At 43.6% G+C, this 20,988-nt stretch overlaps 1 protein-coding gene across 12 annotated transcripts in view; it reads left to right on the top strand.

Moving 5' to 3' along the window:
• NRXN3 (neurexin 3) overlaps positions 1-20,988 on the top strand; it is a 1,447,961-nt gene that overhangs the window by 55,165 nt on the left and 1,371,808 nt on the right. The gene's annotated exons all lie outside the window — the stretch shown is intronic.

The following is a 20,988-nucleotide window of genomic DNA, read 5'->3' as shown; positions in this document are numbered from 1 at the left end:
CTCCGTTACAATCAAAGCTGTCAGAGACCCGAGCGCAAGAACCTGGCTCCCCAGCTCAAGGGGGATTAGCTGTGCAGCAGTGAAGGGAGGGGTTGACTGATAAATTATAAATATGTATCTGCATCCGGTGCTCCTCACCTCCCTCCTCACTCTCCAGCGCGCTCTCGGTGGAGCTGTGTGCTGCTGCTCGCTGCAAAGACTGGCAAATCACAGGAGTAGGAAATGCGAATTCTGGCATGAGGATGTCGAAGAAGGAAGGGGCTGACAGGTTATTGCAAATGCTGATTTGACTTGGGTCTGTGAACGGGTCATCTCTCCTTTTGAGTTTTATGCTTTTCTGGATTTTTAAAGTTATGTATGGTTACCTTGGAAGCAGTTTGGTCCTTTCCACTTCGGAGTTGGCTGATTGCCTGTTCTTTTTACGCTAATCGCAGGCGGGCCCATTCTCAGAAATTTGTCACGGGGAACACTTACCCCGTTATGAGCTTGGAGCCTTTTGAAAGGAGGTGGGAAAGGGAGAAGAGGAAGAGGAAGGAGGAGTGGAAGCATACATCTATGAATGCCCCTTCCGCTTCTCTCCTTCATCTAACCAGAGGCTGCCAGTGATTTCCTCAGAGGCAAAGCCACCAATCCTTTCCCAGGACTCAACCCTTCTGAAGCCTGTGGCATTGTGTCCTCTGCCCCTCCTCTCACTGGCTTCTGTGAGAGTACATGAGAAGCAGTCTTCCTGTCTTCCTCCCTTCCCACCCCTTTTCTTTCCATAATCCCCTAAACTGTCCTGCAAGATAGATCTTTCTAGCTTTTGCACATGGGTACCTTCTTTTCTTTCTCTGGCTACTGCTGCTACCTCTGAGCATGTCCTATGTACCAGCAGCTGTACCCTGTGCTTTATATGCCTTATTGCATTTAATCCACACACCTGTTACATGAGGTCGGGATGGTGTTACTGGGGATTTATGCATAAGTAGAACAAGGCGCAGAGAGCTAAATTGCTTGTGTCAGTTGGCTACTAAGTGGAAATGAAACCCAGAATCTGGGCCCCTAACCTCTGCTCATACTGCCTAGCTTGGGTCCGAGGATAACTTCCATGGATGTGCCTCCCGACTACTTCCCTGGCACGGACCTATCTCGAGTTCCAGCCTGTCACTTTGCATTCTCTGTAACACATGTCCATATAAATATCCCACTACTGTGACCTCAGGATGTCTAAAGTCAGCCTTCATGTCAGCTTCCCTTTGTGGCATCCCTGTTCTCTCTCATGGTGCTCCTGCCCTCCTCATCACCCATACTTGGAAACCAGGAATCCCTTTCTATCCTTCCTGAACTCTTCTATGTCCTGGGTGATCAGTTGAGAGATCTTATTGAGATTCTCCTCTGGAATGTCTCCTGCGTCTCTCCTGGTACCACCCTAGTTCAGTTCCCACGTGGCCCTTATTAGATTAGCCTAATTAGTCCTCCTGCCTCTATACTCTTCCAGGCTGTCCAGTAACTGAGAACTGCTTAAGCTCTGCTGTCCCCCACATGGAGTGCAGGATTAGTATCTCACTTTCAAAGTCGTCCCTAATATAGCCTTGTGTACCTTTAACCTTCTCTCCTATTAATCTTAGGTGCAAAATCGCTGCCAAGTAAGATACCAGATAACCTTCCCGGACCTTTCCTTGTCTCCAGCTTTACTTGTTCTGTTTCTCTCCCCTGTAACTGCTCCTGCTCCCCTTTGTTCTGCTCATTGAAATCACACGTAGATTTAATTTCCTAGTTGATGCTGTCCTTTAGTGCTGCATTCAGAGATGAGCTCACCCTTCATGTATCTCTCTAATATTTTATATTAGAGTTATTTGGGAATGAGGCCACATCGCTGTACAAGATGGGCAAGTACGGGGAAGACAAACATATTCATGTGTTAATGTCCAGATGTGTCTAGCATGGTAGGCTGCATGTGGAAGGGACTCAAAATCTCTAATCCTTCTTATCCTGCTGTCAGTCATCTTCCTAAAAGTGAAAATAAAGCAAAATTAAAATGAAATCGGATCACGTAGCTCATCTGTTTAAAAGCCTTGAAGGATTCTCATTGTGTAATTGTCAATGTGCCTCCCCAGCTCTATTTTCGACAATATTTTCACTTCACACTATCACCCCTCCCAGCCCCCTGTCTCCTAAAGTCAACAACTCACTCTGCCTGAATTCATCTTATGGTTTCCTGCCTTCGGTCTTTGGCCGGAGCTCTGTCCTCTTTCTTGAATGTCCTTGGAACACCCTTCCTCTCCTTATCTTTTAAAGCCAAGCCTCCTAGGTGTGCCAGACTCTGTGCTTCTGTTATAGAGTACCTGTGCCAAACCGCCTTGAATCAGATTTACTCATGTGTTTCAGGAAGCCTCTCCCTAAAGGACAGAGGCTGTGTCTTGGCCATTTCTGTCACCCACACTGCACTTAGCTCAGTATTTGCTCCACAGTTGTACACCAACCCGTGCCCCTTGTCATTGGCCTCCCTACCCCCCAACCTACCGAGCAAAGATGCCCCAGTGGATCATGGAGTGAGGCCAAGCATTCTGGTTCCAGTTCCCTCCTCACCCAGGCCTTCTCTTGGCCCTGTGTGTGCAAGTGACAGAGGGAAATGGTCACAGATCATATCAGAATAAAAGCAGGAAAGGTCTTTGGATTTATTCTTAGGAGATTGTCAGAGAAAAGAAAGCCTCAGATCTTGTCATTCTTTAAAGCTGAGCAGCAAAGCAGTGAACCCATGGAAAGAATCACGAAGTGAAATCTAGAAGACTGAGCAGGATGTATGTATCTATGTATAGGCTGTAATGATAATCACCACGTTCAGGAGGCCTTTGGGCTGCGCTGGGCCAAAAGCAAATGTGACTACCTGGAAGTGGCTGACCAGAGGACGTACTCAGCAACCTGCCTTGGTCAGCTTTTTAGACCTGATTTTGACAGTCTTTGTTTAAGTGTTGAGTGCATTTTAGCTTCTGTCCTCCTTTTCTTATTGACTTAGGGATTGCCCATTCTGGGTTAGGTCACCAAATACTTTTCCTTGAAACTGAACTTGGGGTAAGTGTTGCAGACTCACATGTCAACTGGGGCCTGACAGGTATCATCAAGGAGCAGATCTTGTGTTAAGAAAAATTCTGGTGTAAGATCACAGTAGAGAGCGGTGGGGACCATGGCTAACTGGGGAGCACACATCCTGTCAAGGGCAGCAGACTCTGCCTCAGCTGATTGCCGCCTTGAAGAATGCCTGCCCAGTGTCACCAGATTCTCAAGAAAAGCCAGAAGTGGATTTGATAAAATTGTCAGTTCATGGCATCTTTTGCTTTATGTATGTATATATGTATGTATGTATGAACACACCGTAGGCCACAAGCTACAAGTTTTTGACCTTTGGCTTGAGGAACAAGGAATAAGGTATTCCTCCAAGATTTCTTGCTGAATGTCAATAGTGGGAAGTAGTCATTGGCAGCATGCTTGATTAAATTTCTCTTTGCCCGTAGTGGTGGTCAGGGCATGGGAATATTTCTTACCCTCGGCACTATTGCCAGGGAGCCCGATCCATGTGTTGGGTGAAGCTGGTTTCGTAAAGTAGGGTAGGCATGCTTAGGGAGGGAATGGCGAATGCGGAGAATGACCAGGAAACGAGGTAACAGACTGCAACAATGACCAAGAACTGGCATGATTTTTTAAGTCATAAGGGCAGCTGGGGGCACTTAATTTCTTTTTCCTTTTGCTTTACAGAACCCTTTACTACTGGACTAGATAGTAGTGACCCTAAGATCTACTTTAATCCTTCAGAACCTAAAGACCTCTTCCAATTTATTTACACGTCTGTTTCCCCGTGTAGATTTGATCATTCGCCTTCCAGTACTGAACTAATCAATATTGGCCAAACTGGAAGGAGATAATCAAGCTACATGAACTCAAATGTGATTTCATGTAGATTGTATTTTGCTGGTAATAACATTAAGAAAGCTGATTTGAGGAGTTGAGGCCTCTCTTGTCCCTGCTAGGACCAGAGAGCCCTGCAAAGAAGTTACTGTTTTGATAGCCAAGTGTTTATGCAAATTAGTAAATGCAATGCCAGCTACTAATTATGAAAATAAACTCATCTGTGCTCTATAAATATCTAATTATAATAAAATAGGGGCAATATTACATTTCCATCTCTTGCCTCATCTGTTTCTCATCCACTGATTCGTCCTCTTGACAATGAATAAAATCACTTTGTTTTTTAAAGAAGCCTATTTTCCATGTTTTTTTTCCTTCTAATGTTTTGAAAGTCTGTGTGTGTGTGGGGGAAATAGATTTATTTTCAATGTAGAAGTAAAATTGCCTGATTTTAGCAACTCTCTGTTTTTGACATTGATGTCTTTGAAATGGTGCTTTAAAAATATGAAGTTTTTTTAAATTTCCTTGTTTAGAAATTTTCATTGGACAGTGAAGACTTTTTTTAGAACAGTTGTTTCTTGGAGTTTTTTTTCTTTTTAAACCTTAATGTGAGCAGATTTATTGGTAAAATGTATGATGGATCAATGGATGTTTCAATTAAATTCCAATCGATGGCACATAAAGGGAAATATTTCTCAGATTTCTAAGCAACATGCTTATTTCCTCCTCAATTATCAATTTGGATTAATCGATTATGTACAGATTTTATATCTGTATATATATATCATAAAACACTTTCTCCTTGAAAGTGAACAGTGCTCTGCTTGTATAGACTTTTATCATACCAAGTTGATTAATCTTAGAGGATGTATAGTTTTCAACTGCAGATCTCTAGGCGGACACGTGTAAACTTAACTTTGATAGCACCTACAGGTAAAGGAGCTTCAAAATAAATTGTAATATGCTTATGACACATCTCGCTTACAAAGAGCATTCACAAGGGTAGCGTGATGGAAAAATATTTAATAAGAGAACAAGCAAATGTGTTGCCTTGTGTGCTTGGGCTTGTATACGTATGTCATGGTCTATTTCTCAGGTGTGCAGGGCAGTGTAGTGTATCTGGGTGTGGGTACAATTTCTCCAAATACATATTAACAGGTTTATAATGGTTGAATGTTTTCTCACATGTGGCTTTCATTTGTCGTATACTGAAGAGAATACAGTCCAGGGGGCCACGCATCTGAATTTAGCATAGTGTCTGCTGTAGCATGAGAAAAGCAATGTTTATTCACCATTCAGCAAATACTGACAGAGAGCCAGCGATGTGCTGGGCCAGGTGCCCGGTGTTGAGTACACAGGGCTGGCCGCGCAGATATGGGCCCGGCCTCCGACACCTTGGTGACAGTCCATAGCAGTTCGAAGATGGTTTTCAGATGTAACGGTGACCTCTCTTCCTAAAGTCTTAAATAAATTCAGTGTTCAATGTAGTAATACATCTGGAGTTTTAAAATTATTTTTATGAATATCTTAAAGGGAAACTATCAGGTAATACTTTAGTTCACATCACCCTTTAAATTCGCGGATGCAGAGAAGAGAATATTCTTTGCGTGTGAGCAAGCAGGAACTTTTCATTTAATCCTTCGCGTCCTCATTGAGAGAGCACATACAGCATAGAGTACGTAAAATCCACACTCCAGTGTACAGCTTAAATATTTAACCAAATACACCCATGTCAGTACCATTGGGATCGAGATAGAGTACCCATCCCCCCATAAGGTCTGTCCTGCTACTTTCTGTCACTTATTTTTAATATACGTCTTCTCCATTCCAGTGCTGTGCATATCCATGTAGTAATCAGCAGGCGGCCTCCAGAGTGCTTTCATTTTCGTTACGGCTAGCCTTGTGAGAAAGGGAGGCACTGTGGTTTTCACTGTGTCAACAGAGTCACAAATGTTGTCCTTCGGTGAGGTGCTCTGTCTTTGATGGCACTCGGATTTCCTTCTGCACAAAGAGAACATCTAATTGATATCATTGGGCTTTTCTTTTTTTTTTTTTTCCTGAGGCATTAGTGGCTAATGGAACAGCAGAGGTAGAAAAGACCATATGCTTTGTAAAAAGCCAGACTAATAACACTTTTTGATGGACGTCTGATTTTTAAAAGTGCCGCATCTTTCATTAAAATTTACATGTGAAGTAAGGGCAGGCGCGGTGACATGAAAGCTAATGTAGCTTGCGCGTCTTGACATAATAACAATCACAAGAAACTGGAGATCCCAGATGGCAGCTTGGCCTTTGCCATCCTTTTAATAAGCTACTAACTGCTAATTATTTCACTCTTTTGGGCAAGTTAATTTACTGTTGACTCTTAAAGAGATATTGCTCTTTTTCTCCCTGCGCCTCAAAAATCAGAGCCCTTTCACCTAGAGCTGTTGCAAGTGCTTTCCTGCAGGTTGAAAGCTTGTCAGCTGATGGTAACAATGATGGCAAGTACTGGGGTGGAAAATGTTGCTTAATAAATAATACTTTCTTGTATTCTTTGAATTTAGAAAAAAATTTTTCAAACGTGCTTGGCTAAGGATCCATTGTGTGTGTGTGTGTGTGCGTGTGTGTAAGAGCAATAGATCAGGGAGCCCATACAAGGAGAGGATCTGAAATTTGGAGCCTATTTAAGAGTGAAAGAACAGCTGCCTTTTAAATGGTTGCTAATTCTGACAATTAATGCTGTTTTGTGAGTGTGTGATTTTCTGTGATAGCGGTTAGGAGGGATGATGGTGTGTAATAGCTCACTTCCTAAGCTTTATGGTAATGTAGTGCAGTGATGAAAGAGGCCGGGGTCCGCTTGTTCCAGAGCCTTTTAAATGAAGAGCCTGCAGAACATACTTTTTCTGTGCTTCGACTTTCTTAGGATGGTTTCGTATTTTAGCACAGACGCAGATTATTAAGTAAGTGTGCAAGTGGGCTTGGATGCATCAGGAGTGTTTGGAAAAGAACCTTGTTTGCAACGAGCTGTCTGACAATCAAAATATTTACTTAAAGATAAGCTAATGACTGTGTCTTGCAAATGCCTGCGGATCCATTATTGAAATGAGAGTCAGTTCTTTGGCTTGATACTTACCCGAAACTAGATCTCGAACCTCAAATACTATTGGGTGTAGATGTGTTAGTATTATAATTCTCTCAAAACAAAATGACATGGGTATTAAACAAAAGAGATAGGAAAATCTCTCAACCCATTTTCTTTTTTTTATTATAATATTTTTGTATTATGTTAGTCACCATACAGTACATCCCTGGTTTTTGATGTAAAGTTAGATGATTCATTAGTTGCGTATAACACCCAGTGCACCATGCAATACGTGCCCTCCTTACTACCCATCACCAGTCTATCCCATTCCCCCATCCCCCTCCCCTCTGAGGCCCTCAGTTGTTTTTCATAGTCCATAGTCTCTCATGCTTCATTCCCCCTTCTGATTACCCCCCCTTTCTTTATCCCTTTCTTCTCCTACTGATCTTCCTAGTTCTTATGTTCAACCCATTTTCTTAAACTGAATTTAGTGTGTTACTATGATCAGTTGTGCCTTGTTGCTGGTAAGAATTACTAAATGGTGGGGCACCTGGGTGGCGCAGTCGGTTAAGCATCCGACTCTTGGTTTTGGCTCAGGTTTGTGAGATTGAGCCCCATGTCGGGCTCTGTGCTCAGTGCTGAGACTGCTTGTCCCTCTCCCTCTGTTCCTTCCCCTACTTGTTCCCCACCCCCCAAATAAAATAAATAAAATCTTTTTAAAAAATAGAATTGCTAAATGGTTTAAAATATGCATTAAAAAACAGTTTTCCAATTATTGGTGAGACCTCTGAACATGACCTTCATAATGTGAGTTTTGCAGTGTACTATCCTGTCGCTAGTGACTAGTGTGTTATCCAGTTGATGGGAGGACTGTGGAGGTCAAACACTAACCATTTGCTTATTGTTTAAGTCTAGAGGAACCGGACAAGTTTTAAGTGTTCTGTTTCTTTAAAACTAGTGCATCACCTGGTTTCAAAATAACCCCATGGAGAAATATCAGCGTGTGTGAATTTGGGGAGGTTTTGTCATCTTTCAGAATCTGATATTATACAGCGTGTTCAGCCAGATTGCCAACTTCTAAAAGAATTTTGAGAAATGCTAATAATATTCCAAGGAAAAAAAAGCACTGAGAAAAATAAGTTCTCAAAACATAGGTTGAAGACAAAATTAAACAGATTTTTTTGACTGTAGGACTTCTCAGAGCCTTTGTTATGACAATGCAAGTTATGCATCGTTGAGAAAGAAAGTGTAGTTTTCAAAGTTACCCAAATTTATTTGATGTGAAATCCTTTTTTTAAATATATATATAATTTACATTTTGGATGAGGATAGCTAGAATTAAAACTAGTGTTCAGTTGAAAAACTTGGGACAAGATAATTCTCAAGTCTTTTCCAAGTCTAATATTATAAGTTGTAATGTCTCTAGAATTTGAAAGAGGCTTTTGGATTGGCTTTACTCAAGAATCTTTGTAGCTACATTTTCTGTTTTGATTGGGAATAGTTTTTTGGATGGATTACTTTCAATAGGGAAATTACTGCTTCCTGGTGAAATGCATAACACAGATGTTAAAACAACTGCAGTTTTAAAGACACTAGTCTTGTTAAAATGCTTCCAGTTTGTATTACCTAAGTACTCAAACGGATCTCCATCTACCGTGTGTAAACAACTGGCCTGCTTCACTCCAGGAAGGGCTGATCTCAGCATAAGATGAGAAAATTACTGGGAACTTTAAGTTTTATTTGCTTGGAAATTTGCAGCTTGTTAACAGGCGTTGTGGTTACGTGTCCACTTTATTGCTAAGACCATTCATCTGATCGCTCTGAGGGTTTGACTATCAATGTCTTTTTTTTTTTTTTTCCAGACAGCAAATGCATAGGTGGAAGACATTCTTCCCAGAAAGAATTACTTGTACTGTGTTTAGAAATCATTGGCTCAACTGAGGATTTTGTGGGCTTTCTCATTGCAAGGCAGAGGACTTTGTCCTATTTACGTGCTGTCCGTTCAGTATGAAGTGGCTGCCATTGATCCATCTGTTGTAGGCCATTCGCCTGGGGCTATTAATCTGGTTGTGGAGACATAGTTTGCTGAGCCAGCCGTACCCTCCTTCGTTTCCCCCCAGGTGACCACTAATGAGCGTTTACAAACGCCTTGGCCAAAATGGTTGTGGGATGGTGACGTTCCCAGTTACAAACTAATTGATCCAGGTGGCAGTTGAGCCTGTAACACCAGATATCCTGGTGTGAATAATTTTTTTTTTTTAAAGATTTTATTTATTTATTCGACAGAGACAGAGACAGCCAGCGAGAGAGGGAACACAAGCAGGGGGAGTGGGAGAGGAAGAAGCAGGCTTATAGCAGAAGAGCTTGATGTGGGGCTCGATCCCAGAACGCCGGGATCACGCCCTGAGCCGAAGGCAGATGCTTAACCGCTGTGCCACCCAGGCGCCCCCTGGTGTGAATAATTCTAATGCAGGGTCAGCGCTTGGTTTAAAAAGAGCACTGGATAACCTGCCCACACCTGTGGTTATGTGGCAGCAATACTATTTTTATTTCTTCATGCAGCAGTGTTAATTGTAATGGAAAATGTTTGTGTTTTTTAAAAAAAGATTTTATTTATTTATTATTTATTTATTTATTTATTTATATTGGGAATAAGTGTCAGAAGACTAGTTTGGGATGATGGGGAAGACAACATGATAGATCAGAGCGCTGATGTTAGTGCTTGACATTTACAAGGTATACAGCCTTGTTAAGCTGAATTATCCTAATAAGTAAAATGGGAACAATAATACTACCTACTTCACAGAGTGGCTGGGAACCACTGAGACGATGTATATAAAAGGCTTATGTGAGAGCTTGGATCTGACATTAAAAACACTAATTATCACAAACATTAGCAACAAACATTAGTTATCAGCATCATAATAAATACGTCTTGTCAATATCACCATAGATCTGGGAACTTTGAACAAATTAATCTTTTTGACCTTCCACGTCTTCACCTGTACAATTCCTACTTGGAGGTTTGTTCTGGATAATCATTGATATCATGCAGGTGAAAGGCTCTGCAAATTAAAATGGCACTATGCAAGGTGAAGGAATTAGTAGTCCATCGGAACACACACACTCCACAAAAGGAAGGGGAGTGTGTGTTGGTCACCATGGTCTGTCCAGTGCCTGTAACACAGCCTGCCTCATGGTAGAAAGGACTCAGTGAGTAGTTGTTGAGTGGGAACTAGAAGTCACTGAGCTAGTAGGAACCCTTAGCAGAGTTCAGTAACATGGACAGATCCAAGCTTCCCGTGATTCTGTTTTCCTCTCAGTGGGAGGTCTTTGGGCTACCTCCATTGCGAGAGGGAACTGTTGGCCTCTTCCTTGAGGGCCTCTCATACTAATAATAAAAAAAGTAATCCCGATAAAGCCAGTGTGTTCTTTAGGTGTTTGATGGGTGTGTTTGCTCTCTGCGTGTGCACAAAGAGCTCAGGGATTTCATTATGTTACTTGATGAAACTACGTGAGCCATGAAGAAAACAGCATTTAGGTAAGAGTTACTTTACTAAAAAATGCTGATCTGCTTCCCCACATTTTAGGAGCATATCATTTCAGAGCTCAAAGGGATCTTAGAATTCCTTTAGTTCACCCCACTGTGATTTTGTGGGTGACAAAACATATGCTGAGGGGGCAGAAGTGTCCTGTTCGTGGCCACACTCATAATTTGTCATGTTGTCGGCGTGGGACCCAGACCTTCTAACTCCCAATGCTATTTTCTTTTCCTTCCCACCAAGTTGTCTCTGAGATGCGACCAACTTGTGGTCACCGTCACTGCATGACGGTATTTGTTCTAGGTCATCCGCAGGCTGCTGAGATCATTATTGATAATGCAGTGTCAGGAAGGTCCTGGAAATACCAGGATGCGAGCATTGTAAACAAGGATGTCTCTTAAATATGTGACTGCCCCGAGAGCCAACGCAACCCAGCTTTTGACACTGTCAGTAAATTGCTCTTTCAGGATTTTTTAGAATTCTTTGTACCACTTACGGACTTGCCCCGTCAACTGCTTTGTCTCTGGCTTAAAGTAAGATGGTGACACCAGGATGGCTTTAGAAAGATTTTCCACCCATTTGTTTTTTTCTTTTTACTGTCCCGTGTTGCCAGTTTATAAGAGTAGATGCCTGAAAGGAAATCACTTGGGACTCATTTTCAAACTGTTACTTCATGATCTTTCCACTTCCTTTCTTCCATTAAGAATAGTTTAGTAATTTTATTTACAATTTTTTTTTAACGAAAAAGGAAAATCCATTTTTCTCAAGTAGGAATCTATTTAAGTCAGTATCATTCCTCCTCCTCCTCCTCCTCCTCCTCCTCCTCCTCCTCCTCCTTCTTTTTCTTCTTTTTTTTTTTAAGATTTATTTATTTGAGAGAAAGAAGGGAGCATGCATGAGCATTGGGGGAGGGGCAGAGGGAGACAAGCGGACTCCCTGTTCAGGAAGTGGAGCCAAAGGCGGGTCTCATCCCAAGATCCTGAGATCACAACCTGAGCTGAAACTAAAAGTCAGATGCTCAACCAGCTGAGCCACCCAGACAACCCCTGCTTTGTTTTCTTTTAAAAATAATTTTCTACTTTAGGGTTTGCTGATTTTTTAGGGTCTACTTTATGGGTCTGGTGGATTAAGTTTAGTGCCCTTCCACGAGGCGCTTTTGGGGGGTGTGGATCAGCACATGAAATCAGTTCTTAAATTGTTGCCAAACCACTTTCCTTTAGACCGTTTTGATCACAAGGGCTCTCAAGTGTCAAAGTCATTTGGAGAACTAGATAGATAAAATGCATGAGCACTAAGCTTTTTTTCCAGGATAGAATAAATAAATGTGTTTTCTATTATGTGCTCAGCTTTGATAGTGATTTGTTAAAAGGAAAAAAAAGAAAGGCAATGATATTAAATATTTACAAGAGTGATTTAGTTGTATTATCTTGCGCTCTGCATCTCTGTTTAATAGTGAAATCAGCTACTGTTGAAATAAATGTCATTAAACCAGTGGTAGTGTGAAGGTCACTGATGAGGCAAGGTTAAAGTAATTTGTGGAGAATAATGATTTTTGTCAACTTTCCAGATCCCTTCCTGTTTTCGTCGGCTTTTCTCCAAAAATAACAGGAAAAAAAAATACATTGGAGAATTCACAGCTTCACTTTTTCTCTTGCATCCTTTATGCCCTTTCTGGCCAACCCCATAGCTGGAAGTCTTCTATGCATTTTTTTTGTTTCATCCATTTAGTGGACAGAGACAGGACCGGTCTCCCTAGAGGCAAGCGGTTGCATTTCCGTGTACTGGCTCTTCTGTTGGCCCTTGCTTGGCAGTTTGTTTTAGAGGTGAGAGCCGGTGCCTCTTCCTTCTTGGAATGGTTTATCTTGCCTGAAATGGTCCTTAAGTTTCTCTACCAGTTGATGCTCTACGTGAAGCAATTGTTTTTTAACTCTATTTCTCATGTCCCTTTAAAGAAATCTCTGAATGATTGCATGGCATGATCTCCATTTTCACAGATAAGAAAACGGAAGTCCAAGTTGCAAAACTAGTTACAGAGCTAGTAGCAGGACCAAGATAAGCTTAGCTTTGCCTGAGTCCCTAAGCCAAAGCTGATTCTATGTAACGATGTAACAACATACCGTCACTTTAATGACTTTTATTGAACGTCACTTTTCCCTTCCATAAAATGGGGATAATGATACATTAATGTAAGATATTCTTAATAATGCATATAGATAATATTACATGTAATGTATTATTAATAATACATTGTTTTGTGGTAGATTGAGAAGTGAACTAACACGTTAAGCACCTAACAAGCTGTCTGCTTTTGCTGTAATTTAAATAAATAATATGTTCCCTCCATTCTTGACAGTAACAACAAAGTATAATTGAATTTAACAAGCACTGAGCATAAGGAATACACAAAATGAATAAAAATCAGTCTTTGTTCTTAAGCAGCCCACAATATGGTAGGAGGAAAACACCTTTATAATGAATCCCAAAAGCTATTCATATTTTTTTTTCCCTTTTGTTTTGGGCTTTGTACCAAATGATACTTAAAATGTGAGAGCCTTTTTCTAGGGGCAAGTAGTTTCCTGTGAGGTTGAGATACTATCCGGACGTTGCTGTGGCCGTGACTTGTGGCTCGTTTCCCAGCTTGTCTGTGTTTACCTGACCCTGAAGTCCAGAGAGCAGGCTGGGAACAGGATCAAATGGAGAGGTACAGGGAAGTCATGTTATGTGTTAGCGTAGACTGACTGCTGAGACAAACAGTCCCCAAATCCCAGGAGGGTGATGCAAACAGGTGTCCTATTCACATCCCGCTTTACAGTGCAGATGGGTGCGTGGTGGAGGAGGGGTCTCTGCTCCGCACTGTCATTCAAGTGCCTTCCATCCTGTGGCTTTGTCATTTTCTGGAACCTGCTCCTTCATTGCATTCCACTGGCAGATGGAGAGAGAGGGGGAAGGGGAGGGAGCTTGAAGGATTTTTTTTTTAAAGAGTCAAGCCTGGAAGTAGGGTGTGCCTCTTACTATTGACCAGAACTCAGTACCGTGATCCCACCTGATTGCAGAGGAGGCTGGGAAAGGTAATTTAGCTGTGCGCCCAGGACGACAGGGAAGGGGGTTTGGTGGATGCGGTGGCAGTCTCTGTCCCGGTGGGTGAGTTTTGTTCTGTTCTGTTCTTGCGTTGTCTTGTGTGGGGCCTGGCAGACTCTGCGGCTTACCTTCCTTCAAGCTAATGAACAAAACAGCTCCATGGTTTCTATGAGATGGAGGATCCCTGCTTTCAAATGAAATACATTTGAAATAAAACCCTTCAGAGTTACCATAATGTTTCTCAAAGTCCTGAGAAACACCCCCAGGAACTTGTGAAACTAGCAACTTTTAGTTTCTGCCTTAAAACCACAGAATCTGCAGGTCTAAATTATTCTTGATCAGGCAACTTGGAGACATACAGTGCTCTAGCCAACTCCAAGAAATAAAGCAAACCGAAAAGGGAGTGTCTGACTCTATTAAGTGTACTTTGTTGAAAATAAATTTCACATTGACCTTAGCTTGTAAACCTATGTGTTATACATGAATTTTTATTGTAATTTTTTTTTTTTTAAAGATTTTTTATTTATTTATTCGACAGGATAGAGACAGCCAGCGAGAGAGGGAACACAAGCAGGGGGAGTGGGAGAGGAAGAAGCAGGCTCACAGTGGAGGAGCCTGATGTGGGGCTCGATCCCATAACACCAGGATCACGCCCTGAGCCGAAGGCAGACGTTTAAACCGCTGTGCCACCCAGGTGCCCCTATTGTAATTTTTTAAGGGATTTAATCTCAATCTTGCATCCATAAACCAAAAACTAGAAGTGTAGTTGGGATCTTAGCCTCCATTGAGGAACTGGGCCAGATGCCTGATTCACTAGCATTTTGTTTTATTCTGATTGTTGGGTAAGAATATCTCAGCATCTTTTTTCCCTCTTTATCACTTCACAGGGGGCACCCGTGATTAAGAGACTTTTCTTGTTGCATTAGGACAATAGTAAATAGGAGTCCAAGTTTGGTAGGCTTGCTTATAATTTGTGGCTGACTTGTGAATAGTTAAATAATTGCAAACCCTTAGTTCTCACTTTCATATTCTCTTACTCTAATGTATGTATAGGAATCATTAAAACTACGATATTTTGAAATGCACCCCTTTCCTGTAAAGCCGTGCCTTTATCCCTTTGGCCACGTTGTGCTTCTGGAATGGATGTCGGAGTGTGGATAATTCTGGGCTTGTGACTCTTTTCTTTCTCCTGTTTTATCTGCCTCTTTTTGTGTCTTTGTGCGCAAGTCTCTGACTACTATTGAGTTTTCTCCTAAATGCCAGCAATTATCTCACAGGTGGAGGGATTAGGACAGAGCCTAGAGCATTGCACTGGGATTAGAAGAAAGGCTGCCTCCACCGGCTTTAAATAGAGTGAAGGAGGGAGTGTAGACTTGGAGGAGGTCCGCAGGATCGGGGGAGGGGTGGACGTTTTGCTTCTGATATTTAAGTCCCTAGATGGAGTGAAGGAAGAAACTCCTAATGAAAGAAAGGGGATTAAAAACCTGAGCTTGTTTGAGGTTATTGTGTCAGAGAGCTGGGGGTGCGGGGAGTGGGGGGACAGCCGCTTGTTTCACCAGCTTCTTCATCTGAGAGGTTTATTTATTTTATTTTATTTTATTTTATTTTATTTTATTTTATTTTATTTTATTTATTTTATTTTATTTATTGTCTGACAGTCTATTTCGGGGTGGGGGGGGTGTCTAATATATGCCCAGGCCAAGGGAATTTTGTTGAGACATTATCTTTCTTCCCAGCAGGGAATGATTTATTTACCTAGTATGTCAGTTAGGATGCTTTTAGCTGCAAATAACAGGACTTTCAGCTCAGCTGCCTTAAACAACAAAGGGGATTTATGGGCTCAGTTCTTGAAAAGTCTAGTAACACAAAGGATTTGACCAAGACCTACTGTCTCACTTGGCCCATTTTTTGGCTCTGTTTTCTTAGTGTTGGCTTCCTCCTTGGCAGGCTGCTTCCCTTGTGATCCCAAGAAGGCTGACGGCCATTCCCAGGGTGATTTGCTTTTAGATTCATATAAGTGAAGAAGAGTTCAGCAGAAATCCTGGGGCTTCCAAGTAATTGGCCAGCTGAAGCCACATGTTTCTCTCTGACCCAATCGTGTCATCAGAGGGATGGATTTCGCTGGTATCTTAGGCCTGACTCATAGGCTCAAATTCCAGAATTAAGGGAGAGAGTGGGTTTTCCCTGCAGCACATGAGAATTAGGGGGAGGCTGGATATTTGACCCCAAATTTTGGAAATTGGGGATTGAATATTGTGTAAGAAAAGCCAGCTGCACCCGAATGGGAGACTTTGAAAAAGCCAAAGCCAAAGCCAACCAGATTAATCAGGAATCAGGAACCTCTGGGTGTGTGTCTTTCACCCTGTTCATTTGGCTGTCAAGTGCTCCTATGGTGTGAGGAGGGGGTGTCCGTGGGGGTGTGTGTGTCCCAGCAGAGGCTCTATTTGGAAGCACAAAGCCAGGAGGGGAAGGCTGCTGGAATCCCGGCATCTGTGTAATGAGGGAATCAGTGTCTTGGGATCTTTTCTCATTGATGTGAAAGGAGGCAGGGATAACGTCCACGGGAGTGGAGGGAATGCCAGATGCAGCTTGCTTCAGGTGCCAAGTGCTCAGACGGAGTCTTCTCCTCCTGCCCGATCTCAGGCCTCTGCTTGGGTCAGCTGACATGGGTTGCTACTGATGGATAGCCGGGAGAGGCAGCCCTCTCGTCTCAAGTGTGTTTTTAACAGAGTGGCTTTCAGTAAATATCTCTTTCTCAAATGCCTCGCCTCATTCACGGAGTCTTTCTTTTTAGCCGCTGCTTAATCAGTGGCTGCCCCTTGGCACACTGACCTAATTCTCAGCCGCACTTTTCGTCTGGGCTTTTGAGGCGGTGCCTTTCCCGTGTCACTGCTGATGTTCCCTCCGCCTTGACCTCTAGCCACCACTCTCATCACCAGTTGTACACCCCCCTGCGGCAGGGGTCTTTGGCCAAAGGGGCAGCCGGGGGAGCAGACAGAATGGAATGGGTCTTGAGCCGCAGTGGTTGGGACGATGTGCTTATCGCCTCCAGACCAAGCCCCTGGAGGGCAAAGCCCCCTCTTTATGGATCGCTGCTACCCCTTCGCAACAAGGTTGCATTTGACCTTTCTGAAGCTGCTTTTAGGCAAGTGCTTCTCACAATTGAATGTGCCTCTGCATAATCGGACCATCTTGTTAAAATGCAGGTTCTCTTCAGAGAGGGTCGGGGTGGAGCCTGAGACGCTGCATTTCTAACGGGCTTGGGGGAGGGCGGGGGGGCGGGGGGGCGATGCCCATGCTGCTGCTGGCCTGTGGTCCACACTGGGGATGAGGAAGCCTTTCAGGCTGTCACCTTGAATGATCTTGCAAGTGAGGCTGTTTAGTTCTCTCAAAAGTCAGGATGCAAAAGAGGAGAGCAGCATGTCTCTGGAAGTAGGTGGGGGAGCTGGGCCTCAAATTCTGAGGAATCACTTGTTACCTTCAGGCGACCAAGCAAGTGCTTGGCGAAACTCAAGCCTTCTCCACCTCCTTGGATGATAGAGGTGGGGTGATACTCTTCATCTCTGTCTCCATGTCTGTATGAGGTGTGATGACATTGGTTTTCGCAGGAGCCTCGGGAACATTCGATCATGGCAGCCGTGACGGGTACTTGGGTGCCATTTCATCATTCCCACCAGGAGAGAAACGTGACATTTCTGTCTCCACCAGACTCTACCTCATGTTCCTAAAAAAGCCCGTTTCTCCAACAAATCACCTCTGGGACCCATTTCTGGGAAGTCTACCCAACTCCCAAACTCCAATTCTATGCTGGTTGTAATTATCAACAGGTAAGAACATCCAGTGTGTCCCAGCCTCAAGTCCCACCCCCTCGTTCAAATTCCCAAGAACATCCCCTTAAACATGAGTGATTGCTGGAGGCCTGGGGAACCCGTGGTGGTGATGACATACGCTCTTGCCAGCCTGGGGCCGGGCCCTGCACGTGAACTTCCTCTGGGTGTGATCACACTCAAGTTTGTTCTGCACATGCAATGGTGGTCTGGCTCTCCCTGTGTTCTGTTCAGCCTTATTTGATCTTATTCTCCCTATTTCCTGTCTGTATAACCCCCCCAGTAGGAATCAGATCTAAACAACGGCAGAGAGGAGAAAATGTTTAGGAAATATAATCTGCTGATAGAACAAAGCAGGACATTTAACTGTCTGGTTGACTCCATTGTTTCCTTTGGACAAGAGGGAGAATAAAAGAAGCTTGGGGTGGCTGCTGGAGGAATGAAAGTGAATTAGGTGGCTCTTATTTCACAATTGGTGGCCTGTGCCTATGTTGGCTAATGGATTTTTGGCGAAGCTTGGTTCCGACTTCCAGCTGGCAGGTGTCTGGGTTCAGGTGTTTACCTGGAACATCTTGTTAAAATGCACGTTCTCATCGGAGAGCGTCTGGTGTCTTCAGGGATACCGCATCAACAGCTGTAAGTAGATCTAGTTATTCAATCCACTCTGAGAAGGGTTAGAGTGTGGGTCTTCAGCTTCCCTGGGGACTAATCCAGTTGCCAGAGAGTCAGAGAGAATACACACCACTTGGTGGGGGGGTGGGGGGTTGGGTTGCCAGGACGTTGTTGTTATTATAGTTACAAATGGAAGTGTTTGAAACTTCAATCTGAATTTAGGCAGCAGGAGGAGAAACAGGGCTGGACATGAATTATTTATTCCATCACTAGGGTCCCGGAAGCGTGGAGTGGGCGTTAATCTTCTCCATACAGGAGCCTCTGAGCAGGCTTGAAGTCGTCTGTGCGAGATCTGACCTTATCTGCTCCTGGCCAGACACCTCTGCTTCAGCTAATTTGCCTTGAGAATAATCCGTATGAGACCCTTTACCTTGCTGTTCATAAGAAGAATGTTAATATTTACCTAGCATGTGGTCAGAGGAACCAAAAATGCTTGTGTCTGTGATTTCTTTTAATCCCATGATTTCGCAGGGGATCTGAAGGGAGAGGGGGAAGCAGGCACCAGCCAACTCACACTGTTGGTCTGCTGGGTGTCGGGGACATGGTGTGGATTTCCCGAGCTGAATGTGCGCTGGCCATCACATCCACACAATAATCCAGTGAAGGGGCTTCCATTGTTCCCAGTTTGCTGATGGGGAAGTTGAGGTTTTAAAGAGATTCGTGATCACACCGAAGGCCACCCAGTTCTGAATTATCTTTGCTGGGATTCAGGTCCAGGGTGCTCTCATACCCCCGGCTTGCATTCTTCCCACTGCCCCAAGGTAGTAGATGTGATAAAGACATTTAAAAACTTTCCCAAGGCGAGCAAGGGGTAAACAAAGAGTTCAGGGGATTACAACCACCCTTAAAGACATCCAAACCGTTCTCCATAACGAATCATTATGCCCCTTTCCACACCCTCCTGTCCTGTCTCTGTTTTCCTTCTGGTTCATAAGTATTTGTAGGTGCAAACTCTATTTTCCTCTTTCTCTTCCTGTCCCCTGCTCTTTAGTGAGCACAATGAGTTTTATTAAGTTTCCCTCAAGGCTCTCTGTTAGATTTAGCGTATTGTCCTTGCTCAAACTTTTCTGAGACACTTGCCTGAAGCAAAGCACGGCAGGTCTGGATGCTTTGTACATTTTTGTCTTTCGTCATCAAGGCAGGATCTCTGGTTCTGTGGTAGAGGGAGGGGAGGAGGGGCCAGGCATACTTTCTCGCTCCATGATTTTGAAGCTTCAAGGGCCCTGAGCCAATACAGACAGAGCTATGCATTTGACAGTGCATTGTGCCTTCATGGTTTCCATGGGCTTCAGACCATCATGGGTCTACCCTTCTAAATTCATTTGTTGAGCACCCGCTGTGTGCTGGGTGTCAGGAATTTGGAGATTGTGTTATTGGACAACCAGGAGTCAACGACCTGAAGGGAACCTTAGCACAGATGAGGGACGGCTCTGAGGGCAGATCAGGTGGGGACTTCCGGTAGATGCTTTCTCCTTTTGACTCTTCACCTTCTTCAATGAATTTAAAATCAAACCCCTGTGTCTTCCACACTTCTCATTCCTTTCTACCATACTACCTCAATCTCTAGAGCAGCTTTGCCATTCCTTTAATTGGCTCTTGAATCTCACTTTCATGCAAACTAGAAAACTTTATTGAGCCTCTAAGTGTTTTTAGGGGCTGGGGTATAGCATGAGTAAGATAGGCATGATCCTTGCTTCAGAACGCTTGCAATCCTTTGGGGCAGAAAGCTGTCAAACCCGTAATTGCAAATGCAGAGGATGTTAGGAAAAAGCAGGGAAGTGGAGCAGGGGTTGCACTCCCTGGCTATCTGGAGAGGAGTGATCATTTCTCCTAGATTCTAGCACTGTTTGAACACGCATCTCTTGTGTCCTCCCCCTTGCTCTGGCTGCTCTGTGGAAATGCACTCTGGAGCCCATGTGCTCCAGCAGCTGTATTGCGTTCTGTTGTGTAGCCCTATTAAATTTCTCTTTGTTCTCTGATGGTCTCTGTCATGTTTCCTGCCTTGATATACTCTCTTTCGTAGGGCTACAGACAAATCTTCCCTAAACTCTGTGCCCCATATGTCACTCTCCCAATAAAATACTTTTGATGCCCCCCCCCCCCAGGTTATCCTTACTGGATAAAGTCCAAGCTCCTTACCCTGGCATTCAATATGCCACAGTTTGGTCTAACCTCAACATCCATCCCTTTTAATGGGGAACCCTTTGCCAGAACCAGGCCCTGCTAACTCATGACCCTCCAATATCCTGGGTTATCATTCTGTCTCCAGGGCTCTGCTTGTGTTGCTCCCCTTATCTAGGATACCTTCTCCCTGATTCTAGCATGAGTTGAGGTTTAACTCAAGGGTCACTTCTGGGACCATTTGCCTGACCATCTCAGCTCTTCACAATGTCATGGAACTTTCCACTACCATTCCCTGGCCACTTATCCTGTTTTGTCCCCTTCTGTGGTTTATATCTCTTTCCTCATGTCTCCCCAGCCAGTCTGTAAATTCTTGGAGGCTAGGCACCTCCTTTTCTACTCCTTGTGATGTGACCACCACAGTGCCTCTACAGATAGACGCTTGATAAGTAGAGGATGGTAGGTAGGCTGTGTCTGATGAATTAGTTTTACGCAGACTTCCTTAAAGTGCAGGCATGAATCTCTAACCAAGTGATGGGGGCTCATAGGAAAAGAACTTGAGGAGTTAAACGCGGATTTAAAATGTCGCATATCTTCCCAACTCCAACCTCTGGATGTAATCAAGGTAGTATTGCTTTCATGGACGATGAAGTAGGGTGGTATGGGGGCCATGGATATTGAGAGCAGGGTTAGTAGAGAAGAGCAGCACAGCGCAGAAAAAGCTGAGTTAAAGGCAATGAAGAGAGAGCCCAAATCATCAAGCTCTGATGTGGACCGAGGAGCCCCGGGTTTCCGTGTCTCT

The sequence above is a fragment of the Ursus arctos genome, unplaced genomic scaffold (genome assembly GCF_023065955.2).
Source record: "Ursus arctos isolate Adak ecotype North America unplaced genomic scaffold, UrsArc2.0 scaffold_25, whole genome shotgun sequence".
Lineage (NCBI taxonomy): Eukaryota > Metazoa > Chordata > Mammalia > Carnivora > Ursidae > Ursus > Ursus arctos.
The sequence above is the reverse complement of the archived record's forward strand: the minus strand, read 5'-3'. Positions and strand labels throughout refer to the sequence as shown.